Source organism: Psammomys obesus, unplaced genomic scaffold (assembly GCF_907164565.1).
Source record: "Psammomys obesus unplaced genomic scaffold, mPsaObe1.curated_primary_1811, whole genome shotgun sequence".
Classification (NCBI taxonomy): Eukaryota; Metazoa; Chordata; class Mammalia; order Rodentia; family Muridae; genus Psammomys; species Psammomys obesus.
In genome coordinates, this window is record NW_026588752.1 from 17,128,348 (window position 1) to 17,142,031 (window position 13,684).

Below are 13,684 nucleotides of genomic sequence, written 5' to 3' on the forward strand. Positions count from 1 at the left end.
TTAAGGAAAATCACAGCATATCTCTTCAGTGTTTGTTTTACTTTATGGCTTCAGTGGCATAAGCATACTTTGTCCTCATCCCTCATCTATTATTTTCTTAATTTTCCTGCCCATGTGTACTCTGAAAATTTTATTTCCATCACAATTTTTCTGTATCTGTAATATGTTCTTAAAGTAAAATAAATTCAATTTTACCTAGTCCCAGTTTTACCTAGTACAGTTTATTTTAATGTATTTTGCAAATTTTATACATGTATAACAATTGATAATATCCATTGTATTTTTCCCATTAAACTCAGTTGATTCCCCATCCTACCCTGCTTTTAACTTTACAACCTCTTCTTTGTATTATTGTCAACTTACTGAGTCCAGTTAGTCTTGCCAATTGGCATGAGTGTGGAGTCATCCTCTAGAGCAATGAACAGATCTCAAAAGAAGAATGCATCTCTCTTTCTGATAGTTTCCAGCTTGATCTTGTGTTGGTCTTGTGCAGGTAAACACAGGTGCTGTTAACTCATGAATACAATACCTATGCCAAATCAAGAAGTCATTTCATAGCATTCTTTACAACAGTTACAAATACTAGGCACTTATATGTATAAAAAATGTCATGTGTTTTAATATTTGAACATAATAAATTCAATAAACATATTACCTCAAAGAATGGTCAAAATATATCTTCAATAATATATCTACCATATTTGTAGAATGTTTTGTGACATTTTCTTGGAATAACAAATCCAACTAAGATAATATATTTCAAAATTCAAAACTAAGAATATGTGGGTATTGTTGAGTTCTTTTAACCATAGTTTTATCCCCTCCCCCTTTTGCTCTCTCCTCTCTCCTGACTCCTTTAATCTGTATAGAATAGTGCTTAAAATCTTCAGAATGGAGTATGATCCTTGATTGGACATGTGAAGGTAGAAAATAAACCAAGCCAGAATAATTCTAGAGTGTAGATGCTCAAAATATATCTATCAAAGTGACTAGAGGAATATCTGGTTTAATGGCTCACATTAAAAACCTAATGATCAAGGATTAATCCAAAGCAGCCCTCTCCTTCATTTTCAAACAAGCATATTGACATATAACACCAATGAGCTAAGCTATCCTACAAAAGGGCTATCTGAAACATATGCAATATCAGTGCTATATTTCAGATTTTTATGTCCTCCAACAAATGGCTCCAGGTTAATGGAAGTATACCCTAAATGGGGCTCTCTTTATTTGACCATGTTTTGTTAGCCTTAATTGTTAACTTGACAAAGCCTAGAGTCATCTGAGAGGAGTTGCCTCAACTGAGGAAATACTTATATTGGATTGGGCTGTTGGCATGTCTGCAGAGTCTTGTATTCATAATTAATTGATGTGAAAGTATCTACTCACTCTAGGAAGCACCATAGCTTCCTTATGAAGGTGATATTGGGATAATATGTATTGAACTAAGCATAATCAAGCTATGGAGTAAGCCAGCAAATGGAGTCTCTCACTAGTTTCTGCTTTGAATCTTTGCTCTAACTCTCTTCTGTGATGAACTGTTGTTTGGACATATAGGCCAGATAAACTCTTTCCACCCTTAAGCTTCTTTTGTCCAGAGTTCTTTATATTACAGCAACAGAATGAAACATATCATCACAATCACATAACACAGAAGATGAAGGTGTAAAACAGAAAAAGAAAAATTTTTATGGAAAAAAATCCTTTGTAATTTGACATAAATTACAAATGTTATTTTATAAATATTACTCAAATCCTTTAAATTTTTGTAAGATTTATTCACATTGTAACAGCCTGAACTCACTATCCAGAGGCAACTTCTTCTGACTGTGAATGGAAAAGCCATGCTTATTCAACTTCTCACAAACATAAAGTGACCTTTGCTTTAAAAGATGCAATTATGAAAATCCAGGTTATATGAGATAGGAGTTTTGCTCGTGGAAGTAAGAGTCCAACCACAATTTCTCTCTGGAAAACTTAGCTTCTGAGAACATCTCTTTATGATAGTAAATATCTGGGCAGGATTTTGGACAGCATCCTGGAACAATTAAAGATGTTATTTAAAAAGAATCCACTCCTTTTAAGTAAGTTCTGCTTGTGAAATTCCAAAGCAGAAGTCATGCTCTTGTAAACATCAAAGGCTTCTATAGTGTGAGTTGCAATCATCTCTGTACATTGTACACTATCCAAATGAGAAAGACAGGAAGGCTTTTAAGATGCTCATCTAGCAGTCCCTCCAGGGGAAAGTAATTGAAAAACTGGTAAGAGAGTCTCTGTCAGAGAGAGCCTCTGCTCTCCTTAGTAGGGCACCCCCTCACAGGGCAAAGAGGACAGTCCTGAAATGACTTGATGAGCTGTGGTGGATGGGAAGGGGAATTCCCTTTTTTCTGAGAAATAGGGGAGGGGAGGAGAGAGAAGAAGGGAGGTGAGACTGGGAATTGAGAAGGACTATGACCAGGATGTAAAGTGAATGAATGAATAAACAAACAAATAAATATGCTCATCTACTTGTTGTGAATTTTAGAAATAAGAAACCAAACGTAATAAGGTATCTGAAGTTTCTGGAAGCAATGCTTCTTACTACACCCAGGCTGAAATTCACTTCCCGATGTCTTACCCTGACTTTTTCTTTGTATAGGGCTATGGGGGAAACAGTTCCCCATTTCCTTATACAAACCACACTCACAATTCAGTTGCCTGTGATGTCTGTAAGCAAATGTATTGGGTCAAATTGAGTGAAGAAAACATTTGAGTTAGACAGGGACATTGCACAGTATTGATGTGATGTGATGTGATTGATTCCTCTTCTGATTGTGAGTGGAAAAGCCATGTTTATTCTACTTCTCACAAACATAACTTCTGGTGCCATTTTCTCATAATAGCTTCTCATTTCAATGTCAGCCAACCATTATATTAAATACTGTGCACAGGCAGAGAACCTTATCTGTCCCCAGCTCCAAAGTAAAGTTAAGTGACCCAGACCTCGCTCTCAAACATGTTTTTTTTTCCACAAACATCAAAAATGACTACCAGACTGAAATTGGTCCAATTAGAGTCAGATTGCAACATTTTTGGATGTTGGTAAAAAATGGAGCTTGTCACTTTCATTAAATGTAATTAGTGAAGTATCATTGTCTGGCTGTGAGAGCCATAGTATTGCCACAGTGGGACAAGTCTCATTGATAATAGAGCCAATATATGCAGAAACAATGATGGACAACACAGAAGCTAAGAATTAAGAAACATCATCTGAACTGCCGTAATCCATCTACACATAAGCTATCCATCAACCTTAGAGTCTTTAATTACAAAAGTCAATAAATTACCCCTTCTGTGTTTTTCTTAGACCTATTTAAATTAGAAACTGAGAGAGGGTGACTAATAAGCTAATTCTCACTGGTATGTCCTTAGACATATGTGCTTTTGTAAGATTTTGTAGGAATGAAATATATATATATGCATATATACGTTTGTCTATACATACATATATGTGTAATATATTATGTATATGTTATATGAATTATACATGTACTATAATATATTTTACATATAGTTATATGTATATTAATTATGTATTTATATATGAAAAAGAAGCAGCATGAACCTTAGAACAATTCATGTCCAGCTGACTGTGGGTTACTTGCTGAAGCATATATAATAAGAAACACAAAGAGTTTGAAAGGCTTCTATGAATGTCAAGCCAAAGTTAGAAAGGAGGGGCCAGCAAATGTGATAACCCTGCTTTCTGACTGGTCCTTTTGCTTTTCAGGTCTAGAGAAACCAGTTTAGAGTCTGAAGTGACAAGGCTAAGAGCAGGGAGGAGAAATGGGTTAGGTCATGTCCATTCATGTCAATCACTTTCATATTCCAAGGTATAGTGTTTCAAAATGAAAAGCCTGAGACATATAAAGGAAACAAAATAGGTCACCTGGGTCACAGTGAGTCTTTCAGGAAAACCTGTTCTGGCACAATCAGGCTAAAGTGACCTGCCTTGTATAAAGCTATCAGTTGACTTGTGAGTAGAATCAGTAGAATCAATTTGTAGCTTTCCGTTGTAGTTTTATAATGGCCTATTTTCCACATTTCTCTACTGTGGAGAGAAATCAATAATGACACAAATTATTTTAATTATTTCCTCCTGGTGTATAATTTGAGAAGCGGCAATTAAAGTTATGTGAACACATTAAATATTACAAGTAAAGATATTTCTGAATCTTTATGGAATGTAAATTGTCTCCTTCAGAGTTATTGTCAGTAAACAAGGTCAAATTCAACATGTATTCAACAGTCTGATCAATAGAACTGGGTTAGTATAAAAGGAAGAACATACATTTATTTGTTTTGGAAGCATATGTAATTCCAGTGACATTCAAGACTCTATAACATGTCCATTAATCATTCTTTGTTTTATTATTTCTTGAAGAAAATGTGCTTATGAAATGTACATACTTATAAATACATTTCATTCCACCAGAAAATTTATGACATTACAATGCCAACAACAACAAAAAATTTTAATCCAGAAAGTGCTGTGAAGGACGCTGAAGGAGAAAAAGCATCAATGGTAAAACTTAACAGTGACCCCTGAATACTACAATATCAACCTGTTGGGCAAGTTGTACCCACTGATGCAAAAGTGGCACAAAGTTTATAGGAGTAAGCAACTGTTTTTAGATTAGAATTGAAGCTTTCCTCACAGAAGGGAATTTATGTCTGGTACTGTAAGCCTTGTAAAAGTTCCATGGCTAGGGAGTTAATAGGAGGAACTTACTATTTTTAGGTTGGTAAGTGACATGTTAAATTGCTTTCTTTTCTTTTTTTTTAAATTTAATTAACTAAATCATTTATTTATTTATTTATTTATTTATTTATTTATTTATTACAATTTATTCACTTTGTATTCCCACTGCAGCCCATCCATCCCCTCCACCCAGTCCTACCCACCTTCCTTCTTCTCCCCCTACGCCCTTTCCCTAGTTCTCTGATAGGGGAGGACCTCCTCCCCTTTTATCTGACCCTAGCTTATCAGGTCTCCTGGACGCTGGCTGCATCATTTTCCTCTGTGGCCTGACAAGGCTGCGCCCCTCAAGAGGAGGTGATCAGAGAGTGAGCCACTGAGTTCATGTCAGAAACAGCTCCGGTACCTCTTACTAGGGAACCAACTTGGGAACGGAGGAGTCAATGGCCTTCCTTTGGACAGGGGATCTTGGTCCTCTCCAAGCATGATCCTTGGTTGGAGTATTGGTCTCTGCAGGGGAACGGTGTGATTAACATAGTGAAAATGGCTATTCTACCAAAAGCAATCTATAGATTTATTGCAATTCCCATTAAAAAAAAAAAAACACAATTTTTTACAGACCTTGAAAGAACAATTCTCAATTTCATATGCACAAACAAACAAACAAACAAACAACGGAAAAGCTATATAATCCTGTATAATAAAATATCTTCTGGAAGTATCTCCATCCCAGATCTCAAGCTGTACTATAGAGCATAAAAACGGCATGGTACTGGCATAGAAACAGACTGTTAGATCAACGGAATAGAATCAGAGACCCAGAAATAAACCCATACCTATGGAAACTTAATTTTTGACCAAGAAGCCAAAAGCCATACAATGGAACAAAGACAGCATCTTCAACAAATTGTGCTGGTCTAAATAACTGCTTTCTAAATAACTCAATTTATATACATAGGTCTGTAGGCTTAGATATTTCAAACACCTACTTTATTTAAAGTTCTTAAATGCCTTTATCTCCCTTAACCCCCCACCTACCCTAGGAAGAAGATTAGTAGGTAAAGGAGCTGTAGGCCTCTTTTATCTACGTCCTGCTGATAAGGGTCAATAGGTTCTTCGGGATTACCAAACTATCAGCAGTCTAGTCATACAGAAAAGCAGCAGCAGCAACACGCTTCAGCAAAAGTAAGATTCAGTAAGAGTGACCTGACTACTCTTCCCAAATGGCATGAGTCCACCAAAGTCGAAAAATTCCACTCAAGCGGCAAAACTCCACCAAAGCAGCACAGGCATTTTTTTCTGAAGCGTTTTTCTTTCGGTGAAGATCAGCATTGTAAAGCATAAGTAAGGCTAAAGCATGGAGAGGCAGAAAACATTGTCTCACTGTCTGTGGGCTTCTATTTAACCTTTCTCAAAGTGCATGTGAGGATGTTCTACAGCTCACGAAAACCACACCTCTCACACAGGAGGCTGTTTTCAGCAGGGGTAAAACATTCTCACATCCCACACTTCAGACCAAAACAAAAAGCATATTTACATGACACAACTGAGTTTCCAAAGAAACCAGAAACTTCCACCTCATTGGTTAATTCTGCCCTCAACCTCAGCCAGAGAAGCCCTTTGCTGTATTGGACAGCAATTACTCTAAAGACTCATAATTGGTCAAAGTGCTCAGAATAAGTGACTATTGAGTGTTCAGTTTTAGATAGAACTTCTATATCAACCCTCCTCCAATACTCCAAGGCTTAAAGAACGTCACAGAAGACACCTCAGAAAGAATATAATGTCTGTCGGACATGACTGTTACACTCATAAACTCAACATAGCTATGGTCATGGGAACAAGATCAGTTGGGGTTGGTAAAAAGGTGGGGATGTGTGAGGGATAGATGAGTTCAAGATATATTGTTTACATGTATGAAATTATAAAATAATAAATAAAGTATATTTTATTTTAAATGCTGGTCATTAGCAAAATACAATGCAGTAACTCTTGCCCTTTACACATTTGTCCTCAGTTTTAAAAGCAAAGCAGGTTCTCAAATGGAATCTTCAAAATGTACAAATTTAGCTTTGACTTCAACTGTTAAAACCACGACAACAAAAACAGGATGCACAGATAGTGGAATGTAGTTACTACTCATGCTAAGTTAAATTGAAATGAGGAAAAAAAAAAGAATCAAATTCTGTCTCGTGTATGTGTGTGTTTGTGTGCGTATGTGCATGCACCATGGTGTCTGTAGATGTTTTATTTACTACAATTTATTCACTTTGTATCCCAGCTGTAACTCCCTCCCTCATCCCTTTCTAATCTCACCCTCCCTCCCTCCCTCTTCTCCTCTCATGCCCCTCCCCCAATCCACTGATAGCAGAGGTCCTCCTTCCCTTCCATCTGACCCTAACCTATCAGGTCTCATCAGGACTGTCTTCCTCTGTGGCCTGGTAAGGCTGCCCCCAGCTCAGGGGGAGTTGAGCATTAAATAATTTAGCAAGAAGGATTTATTAAAACTCCAGCATTGGACAATTATCATCTGTTGAAGTCTGAACCTTTCTGACCACCACAATGTGGCTAAGAGAGAATCAAGAAAAAACGTAAGGAATCAAACACTGAACAGGACTTTTGTCCCTCTCAATCACAAACTGACTCACAAGTAGTGATGGAGGATCTCTGATATGCCTTTTAAATCACTGAGGCGTGTGTGTGTGTGTGTGTGTGTGTGTGTGTGTGTGTGTGTGTGTGTATGCTGGCTTCTCAAAAAATTGTTTACTCACGTTTTCTTAAATTTTACATTGTAAGTAGAATTCTTTATTTTCTTTTTATTTGTTTATTTTTCCTTTTAATTTATTTATATTTTTATTTATTACAATTTATTTACTTTTTATCCCAGCTGTAACCCTCTCCCTTGTCCCCTCCCAACTCCTCCCTCACTCTTCTCTCCTTATGCTCATCCCCAGGTCCACTGATAAGAGGAGGTCTTCCTCCCTTTCTATCTGACCCCAGCCTATGAGGAGGACTGGCTGCAAAGTCTTCCAGGAGGTGGCTGGTAAGACTGCCCCCTCCTCAGGTGGGAGGTGATCAAAGAGCCAGACACTGAGCTCATAGTAAGTATAATTCTAAGAAAAGAAATAGTGATTACAATCATAAAAGGAAGAAAGCTGTTTTCTACTAAAATATTCTCAGAGATCAAAGTTTTATTAAAAGTAAGTATCTTTGGTTTGAATTCTAAAACTCAAGTACCTAGTAAGTAAAAAAAAAAATCAAATGCTGAATTTTAAAGGGTCACATGACAAAATGCATAATTCATAGTAGAACACCTGAAATATCCAATCATAAGTATGCCTTAATAATAAAATATCATTGCTTATTAAAATACTAAGATAAAATTATATTCTTCACTAAGTCAACCAGAATCACATTTTTTAAAAAGTAACATGGATATTGAGTATCTACTAATGTATTAAATAGTAGTCAAATGACCTTCGAAAGTGCATGTTAACTTCCATGCATTTAGAAGAGATTTAAGTGACTTATTTTTTTTCCTGAAAGATGCTCAAATGGAATTTGAATAGTGGAACATACGCATGGGAAATGTATCTTTGTTCTTGTACTCTTTGAATTTCTATAAATATCAAACATCTTCTGTTCAAATAATAATAAGTCAATTACTATGAGGATGAGGTAGCTCAGGTTCATAGTTATGTTGGAAGTGTTGCTAAAACATTCTGATTGTTGAAGAATTTCTTTACACTCTCCTGTCAGGAAAGAACTATAATTTGCAAATTCTGGAGTTATGAATTTACCGGGAATTAAAACCAATAGGGAAGAATGACATTAAATGATTTGGAGGAGACTCCTCGCCTTTAAAACATGTGACTATAGCTGGGCATTAGTGCATGCTTTTGACCCCAGCACTCAGGAGGTAGGTGGATCTCTGAGAATTCTAGACCAGTCTGGTCTACAGAGTGATTTCCAAGACAACCAGGGATATATAGTGAAACCCTGTCTTGAAAAACAACAACCACAAAAATGACTATAACTCTTAAGAACAGTAGTATCCTTCCCAGAAACCAAGGTGGAATTTCACATAAGCTTAGTAAAATTAGAGTGTTGACTACTTCCTGTTTCATTTTCAGTTAAATGGAGTGCTAAGCAGTTGTCCGGAACATGGCAAATAGATATTTTTAATGCATAGTTTATAATGTTTACCAATTGTGTTATCTATAAATACCTATATGAAGCTATCAGCAAATAACAAACTTTTATATACATAACGTCCTTAGACTTCACAGCATTTGTAGTCTTTGTGATTTCTAGTTTCAAATGTCACCTAACATCAACACAGCTGTGCAAGATGACATCGTGGCAGGCTTGTGAGGTGGCACAAAGCTGTCTCATGGCCAAGACACATGAAGGAGAGGAGGAATCAACTGGCATTGGTTGTCTTATAATTCAGATAACAACAGCATCAATTTTGTCTCTAGGACATGAATTATATAACATTCATTGAGAATTGAGTTTCTGCCCTAACAGAGAAAAGTTCAAGGAACTACCTAAGGACGGGAATATCATCATCTTTGCTGTATTAAACCTGAGAGGAATGTTAAATTTTGTTCCTTAAAATTAGGAACATTAATTTAATAATCTTTAAATAACTCAGAATCTGGGACTATAGAAATGGCTGAGTGATTAAGAGTGCTTCCTTGTCTTTTAGGGGACTGGCAGTTTGTTCCAGGATCTGTGCTGGGTGAGTCACAACTGTCTGTAACCCCAGCTTAAGGGTGGCTTAGGCCTCTTCTGACCTCTGCAGACACCCACATACATGTAACTTATATTCACACAGTACACAAACACATACACACAAATGAAATAAAAATTAAAATCTCAAAATCTTATTCTAGCTGCTCCTAAAATTCCACTGAACTTTTCAGTGACAGAATGCTTAGAAGTAAGTATGCAAGGTCACCCAGGAGCTACATTGGGAAAAATCAAACCCAGGGGTCACATGGTCTTATAATTGTTTTCATCTCAAGAACACCAAGAAGAAAATATTTTGCAGTATGCCATAGTCCTCAAGTGTATTTATTATTCAATTTAATAAGCATCCACCGACTAAGAACCTAAAAACCCAAATGAAAATAAATGATGCTTATTAGTGAATAATGGGTTGTTCCAGTCTCTGGACTTGAAATATAGTAACCTCATCAAAAGTAAATACCATCACTGGCCCATAAAAGCCAACAGGTAATGATAAATGGAAACAAATGGAAAGGAACAAGAAAACAGCTTCGAAAGTTGGGAGATTGATTTTTCTCAATATTAATAATATATTCTGTTTTCTACTCCTCAACCTGCTAGCACAATCACATTAAATATAAGACATTCTTTTCAATAGATTCTGGTCCGTTTGGGTAATAGAAGGAGCCTAATACAGGAAGACAAAAAAGAGAATAGTTTCTGATAGGTATGATAAGTTCTGAGAAAAAAATGACATTTTTCCATTTCTGCACATATTACACAATCTTAGTTTGGTAACTCACATTCATTTCAAAGAAGGTACTTTCAGTTAGCAGGTTTGTCTGAAACCAAATGATCTTTAGACAAATATCTGTGAATTTTCTAACAAATACTCTGAAGTCTTATTCCAGATTTTTCCAGTTGTGATTAGTCTCACTGATGAATAAGATGGAAGGGATTCAGATGTATGTGGTTATACCAAAATATATAAAGCATTTGGATCTAAGAACTGGTATTGGTTATCATCCTGGTATCTTCTCTTCCTTTCCTTGTGTAGTCCCATGTGACTTCTCCTTGTGAAGCCCATGTCTGAATCTAGAATTAGATGATTATTTAAATTAAATGTCTCTTATGCCCCCTCTCTAATCACCAACAAAATAAAACCTTGTCAAAAGCGGAAATTTCAGAGGTTGTTTTGTTGCCAAGTACAAAGGTCATAACTACAGTAGACATTAAACTCTCTTACCTAATTTTATTTAGATATGTGAACAACAACAAAAGCTCAAATAGGCTAGTTAGTATTAGATATAATTGATGACAAATTATGTACATATTTAACTTACTGCAATAAATACATGCTTATTATAAATATGTACTTAACCACTAACTTTTTAACTAAAAATTATTACATTTAAACCATGTACTATGCTTTAGCCCATCTTGAAATTTTGTAAGGTCAGCCTGTATACAGCCCACATAGGGCTGGCTCACCAACGAAGGATGTGAACTGGAATCAAGTGGCATCTACTCCATAACCAAGCAACAGTACACTTTGATCTTTGGTTTGTAGTCAGTGGTTTTCTGACTAGCTGGCTTGCCATCTCTAAAGACTCTTAAGGGTGAGGGGTAGCCTACAGATCTCTGGCATGGCTGCTTATATGCCAGCTCTTCTCCATTTCTCAGTGGCCTAGCAAAACAGAACTGTGTTGTGAAGCCACTCTCTTAGCATTATCAGTTATGTAGTGCTAGCAAAAGAGCTCCAATCTAACCATTACACACAGCGCTACTCAAGCCGTAGGAAATCTACCTACCCTTCATCAAAAGGATGCAAGGGCAAAACTACTTTGGATGGTTCAAGAATGATTCCCAAAAGCCTCAGCTTCCAGCTGGACTACCAGGAAAATTTGCTTTGGCTGAAGCTGGATGCCTTGTAAGTACTTCAATTACTCTGAGCTAGCCATGCTGTGAAGTCAGTCCCCAGAAGAAGGAATGATCTTGACGATTCCAGCCTCTCCAGTTCAGTTACAGTGAATAAGGTTATTCTGGACATTTCAGACAAGGCAAACAGGCTACAGAAGAGAGCCAAGGAATCCAAATGGAGACAAGGACTAGGGCAGTACACAGGTATTAGCTAGCTTTCTGTGGTCGTGAAAAAAAAAAAAAAAACAGTATGAGAGAACAAGTCAAGACAATTAAATCATTGGCTCAGGATTTCCAAAGGTTTAATATGTTAGGGAGGGTGTGACAGAGGGGTTTACATCAACACAACGGGAAACAGAATGAGTATGTCTGGTCTAGCTGGCTTTCTTTTCTTCCCTCTCTCCATTTCATCTATCTAAGCTCCCAATCTCTAGGATAGCACTACCCACATTCTGGACAGCTTTCCACTTGTTAAGTTAATGATCCCTGGTAATGCTCACAAAGACCCACTCACAGGAATGTTGGCAATGCTCACACAGACACACTCTCAGGAATGCTTTCATAATCGCCTTGATGATTCCCAATCCAATGACCACTGACAAAGCCAATTAACCTTCACAAGGTGAATGACCACAAATGAGCCAGCCCAGATGAAGCCCAAGGTATCATGGACTCAACCAGTCTCCAACACAGCCTGTCTGAACTACTGATATTCAAACCCATGAGCACAAAAATGATTTATGTTTGTACTGCTGTTAGGATGGTTTTTGCATAGCCATAGATTGCAAGTATAATAGAACCCTCAAGTTGAAACTGCGTGTTTATATGCGAGTTTAGTGGGCTGAAGTTCTCCCAGAAGTACTTGAAATGTAATATTATTTTCTTTCAAAATAATTCATATGGTTTCAAATAAGTTACAAATGGTATTATGATCAATCCCTTACTTTAAAAAGTACACCTATGTGTCTATGAACAAATAACATTAGCAACTCTGAATTTATTTTGTTTATTTTAAAACAAAATAGTATCTATTTCATGAGACTATGAGAATTCAAAAAATAATACATCTAAGTTGCTACTAATAATCCTTACATAAGACAGCTATTGAAAAGTCATTACTCTTTGGAATGATTTTATTAATAAGTTTTTAATTTTTGTTGTGGTGCTGCATAAAAAGATGTGTACAAATACATAGAGGAAATACTTCTGACCTAATAAAAATAAGTTTGTATGTAAAGCAACGTTATGTTCATGAATCTCCTTTCAGACTTCAAGGATAAGCTTCGAAAATTATGTCAGTAATTCTTAAGGGTCATTATTCAACCAGAAGGATCTCTCTAGGATCTTTGAGTACTCCACTGGTATTAGAAACATTTGTGGGAAAAAGAACTTCACATATGTAAGGAGGCAGTAAACAAAAGTAAATCATAGAAATTTAATGTACCGCAGAGATAATAGAAAACTGAAAAAAAAAATAGGGAAAGGGAAAAACCTCTCAATTATGTCAATCAAATTAGCATGGAACATAAGTTAGACAAGCCAGGGAAGATAATTACCCACCTAGAAAAGCAATTAAATTAAGGTTTTATTGTTTTTTACTCAGTGCGTGTTGCTGTTAGAAAGAAATGATGGGAAGCCATAATTCTAGGAATACAATATTTTAGAGTTTGCTTATTCGGGAACATTTCTGTCACCACAGAAAGGCAAATGTTCACAACGTGATGGCAGAGCCATAATCTGACAGTGTGGACTCAGTCTGTCCTTACAGGAGCATTCTAATGCATTGGTTTCCGCTGGGTATTAATTTACTACTCATGGTGAATGGCTCTTCCCGAACCAATGTGACCTTCTGTAGTTCATCCAGTTTTAACAAAAATCCTAATCTGTGAATACCTTCCTGAACACCTTGGGTTGTTCATCTCAACTGATTATTCATTTTACTTGAACCCTTCAAGATGGTATCAATGACATTTATTTTTTTTTTAATTTTTTATTAATTACAGTTTCTTCATTTTGTATCCACCCATAAGCCCCTCCCTCCTCCCCTCCCCTTCCCACCCTCCCTTCCCTTTCTGCATGCTTGCCCCTCTTAAAGTCCACTGATAGGGGAGGTCCTCCTCTCCTTCTTTCTGATCATAGTCTATCAGTTCTCTTCAAACGTGGCTTCATTGTCCTCTTCTGTGGCCTGGTAAGGCTGCTCTCCCCTCAGGGGGAGGTGATCAAAGAGCAGGCCAATCAGATTATGTCAGAGGCAGTCTCTCTTCCCATTACAATGACATTTATTTTTACAAG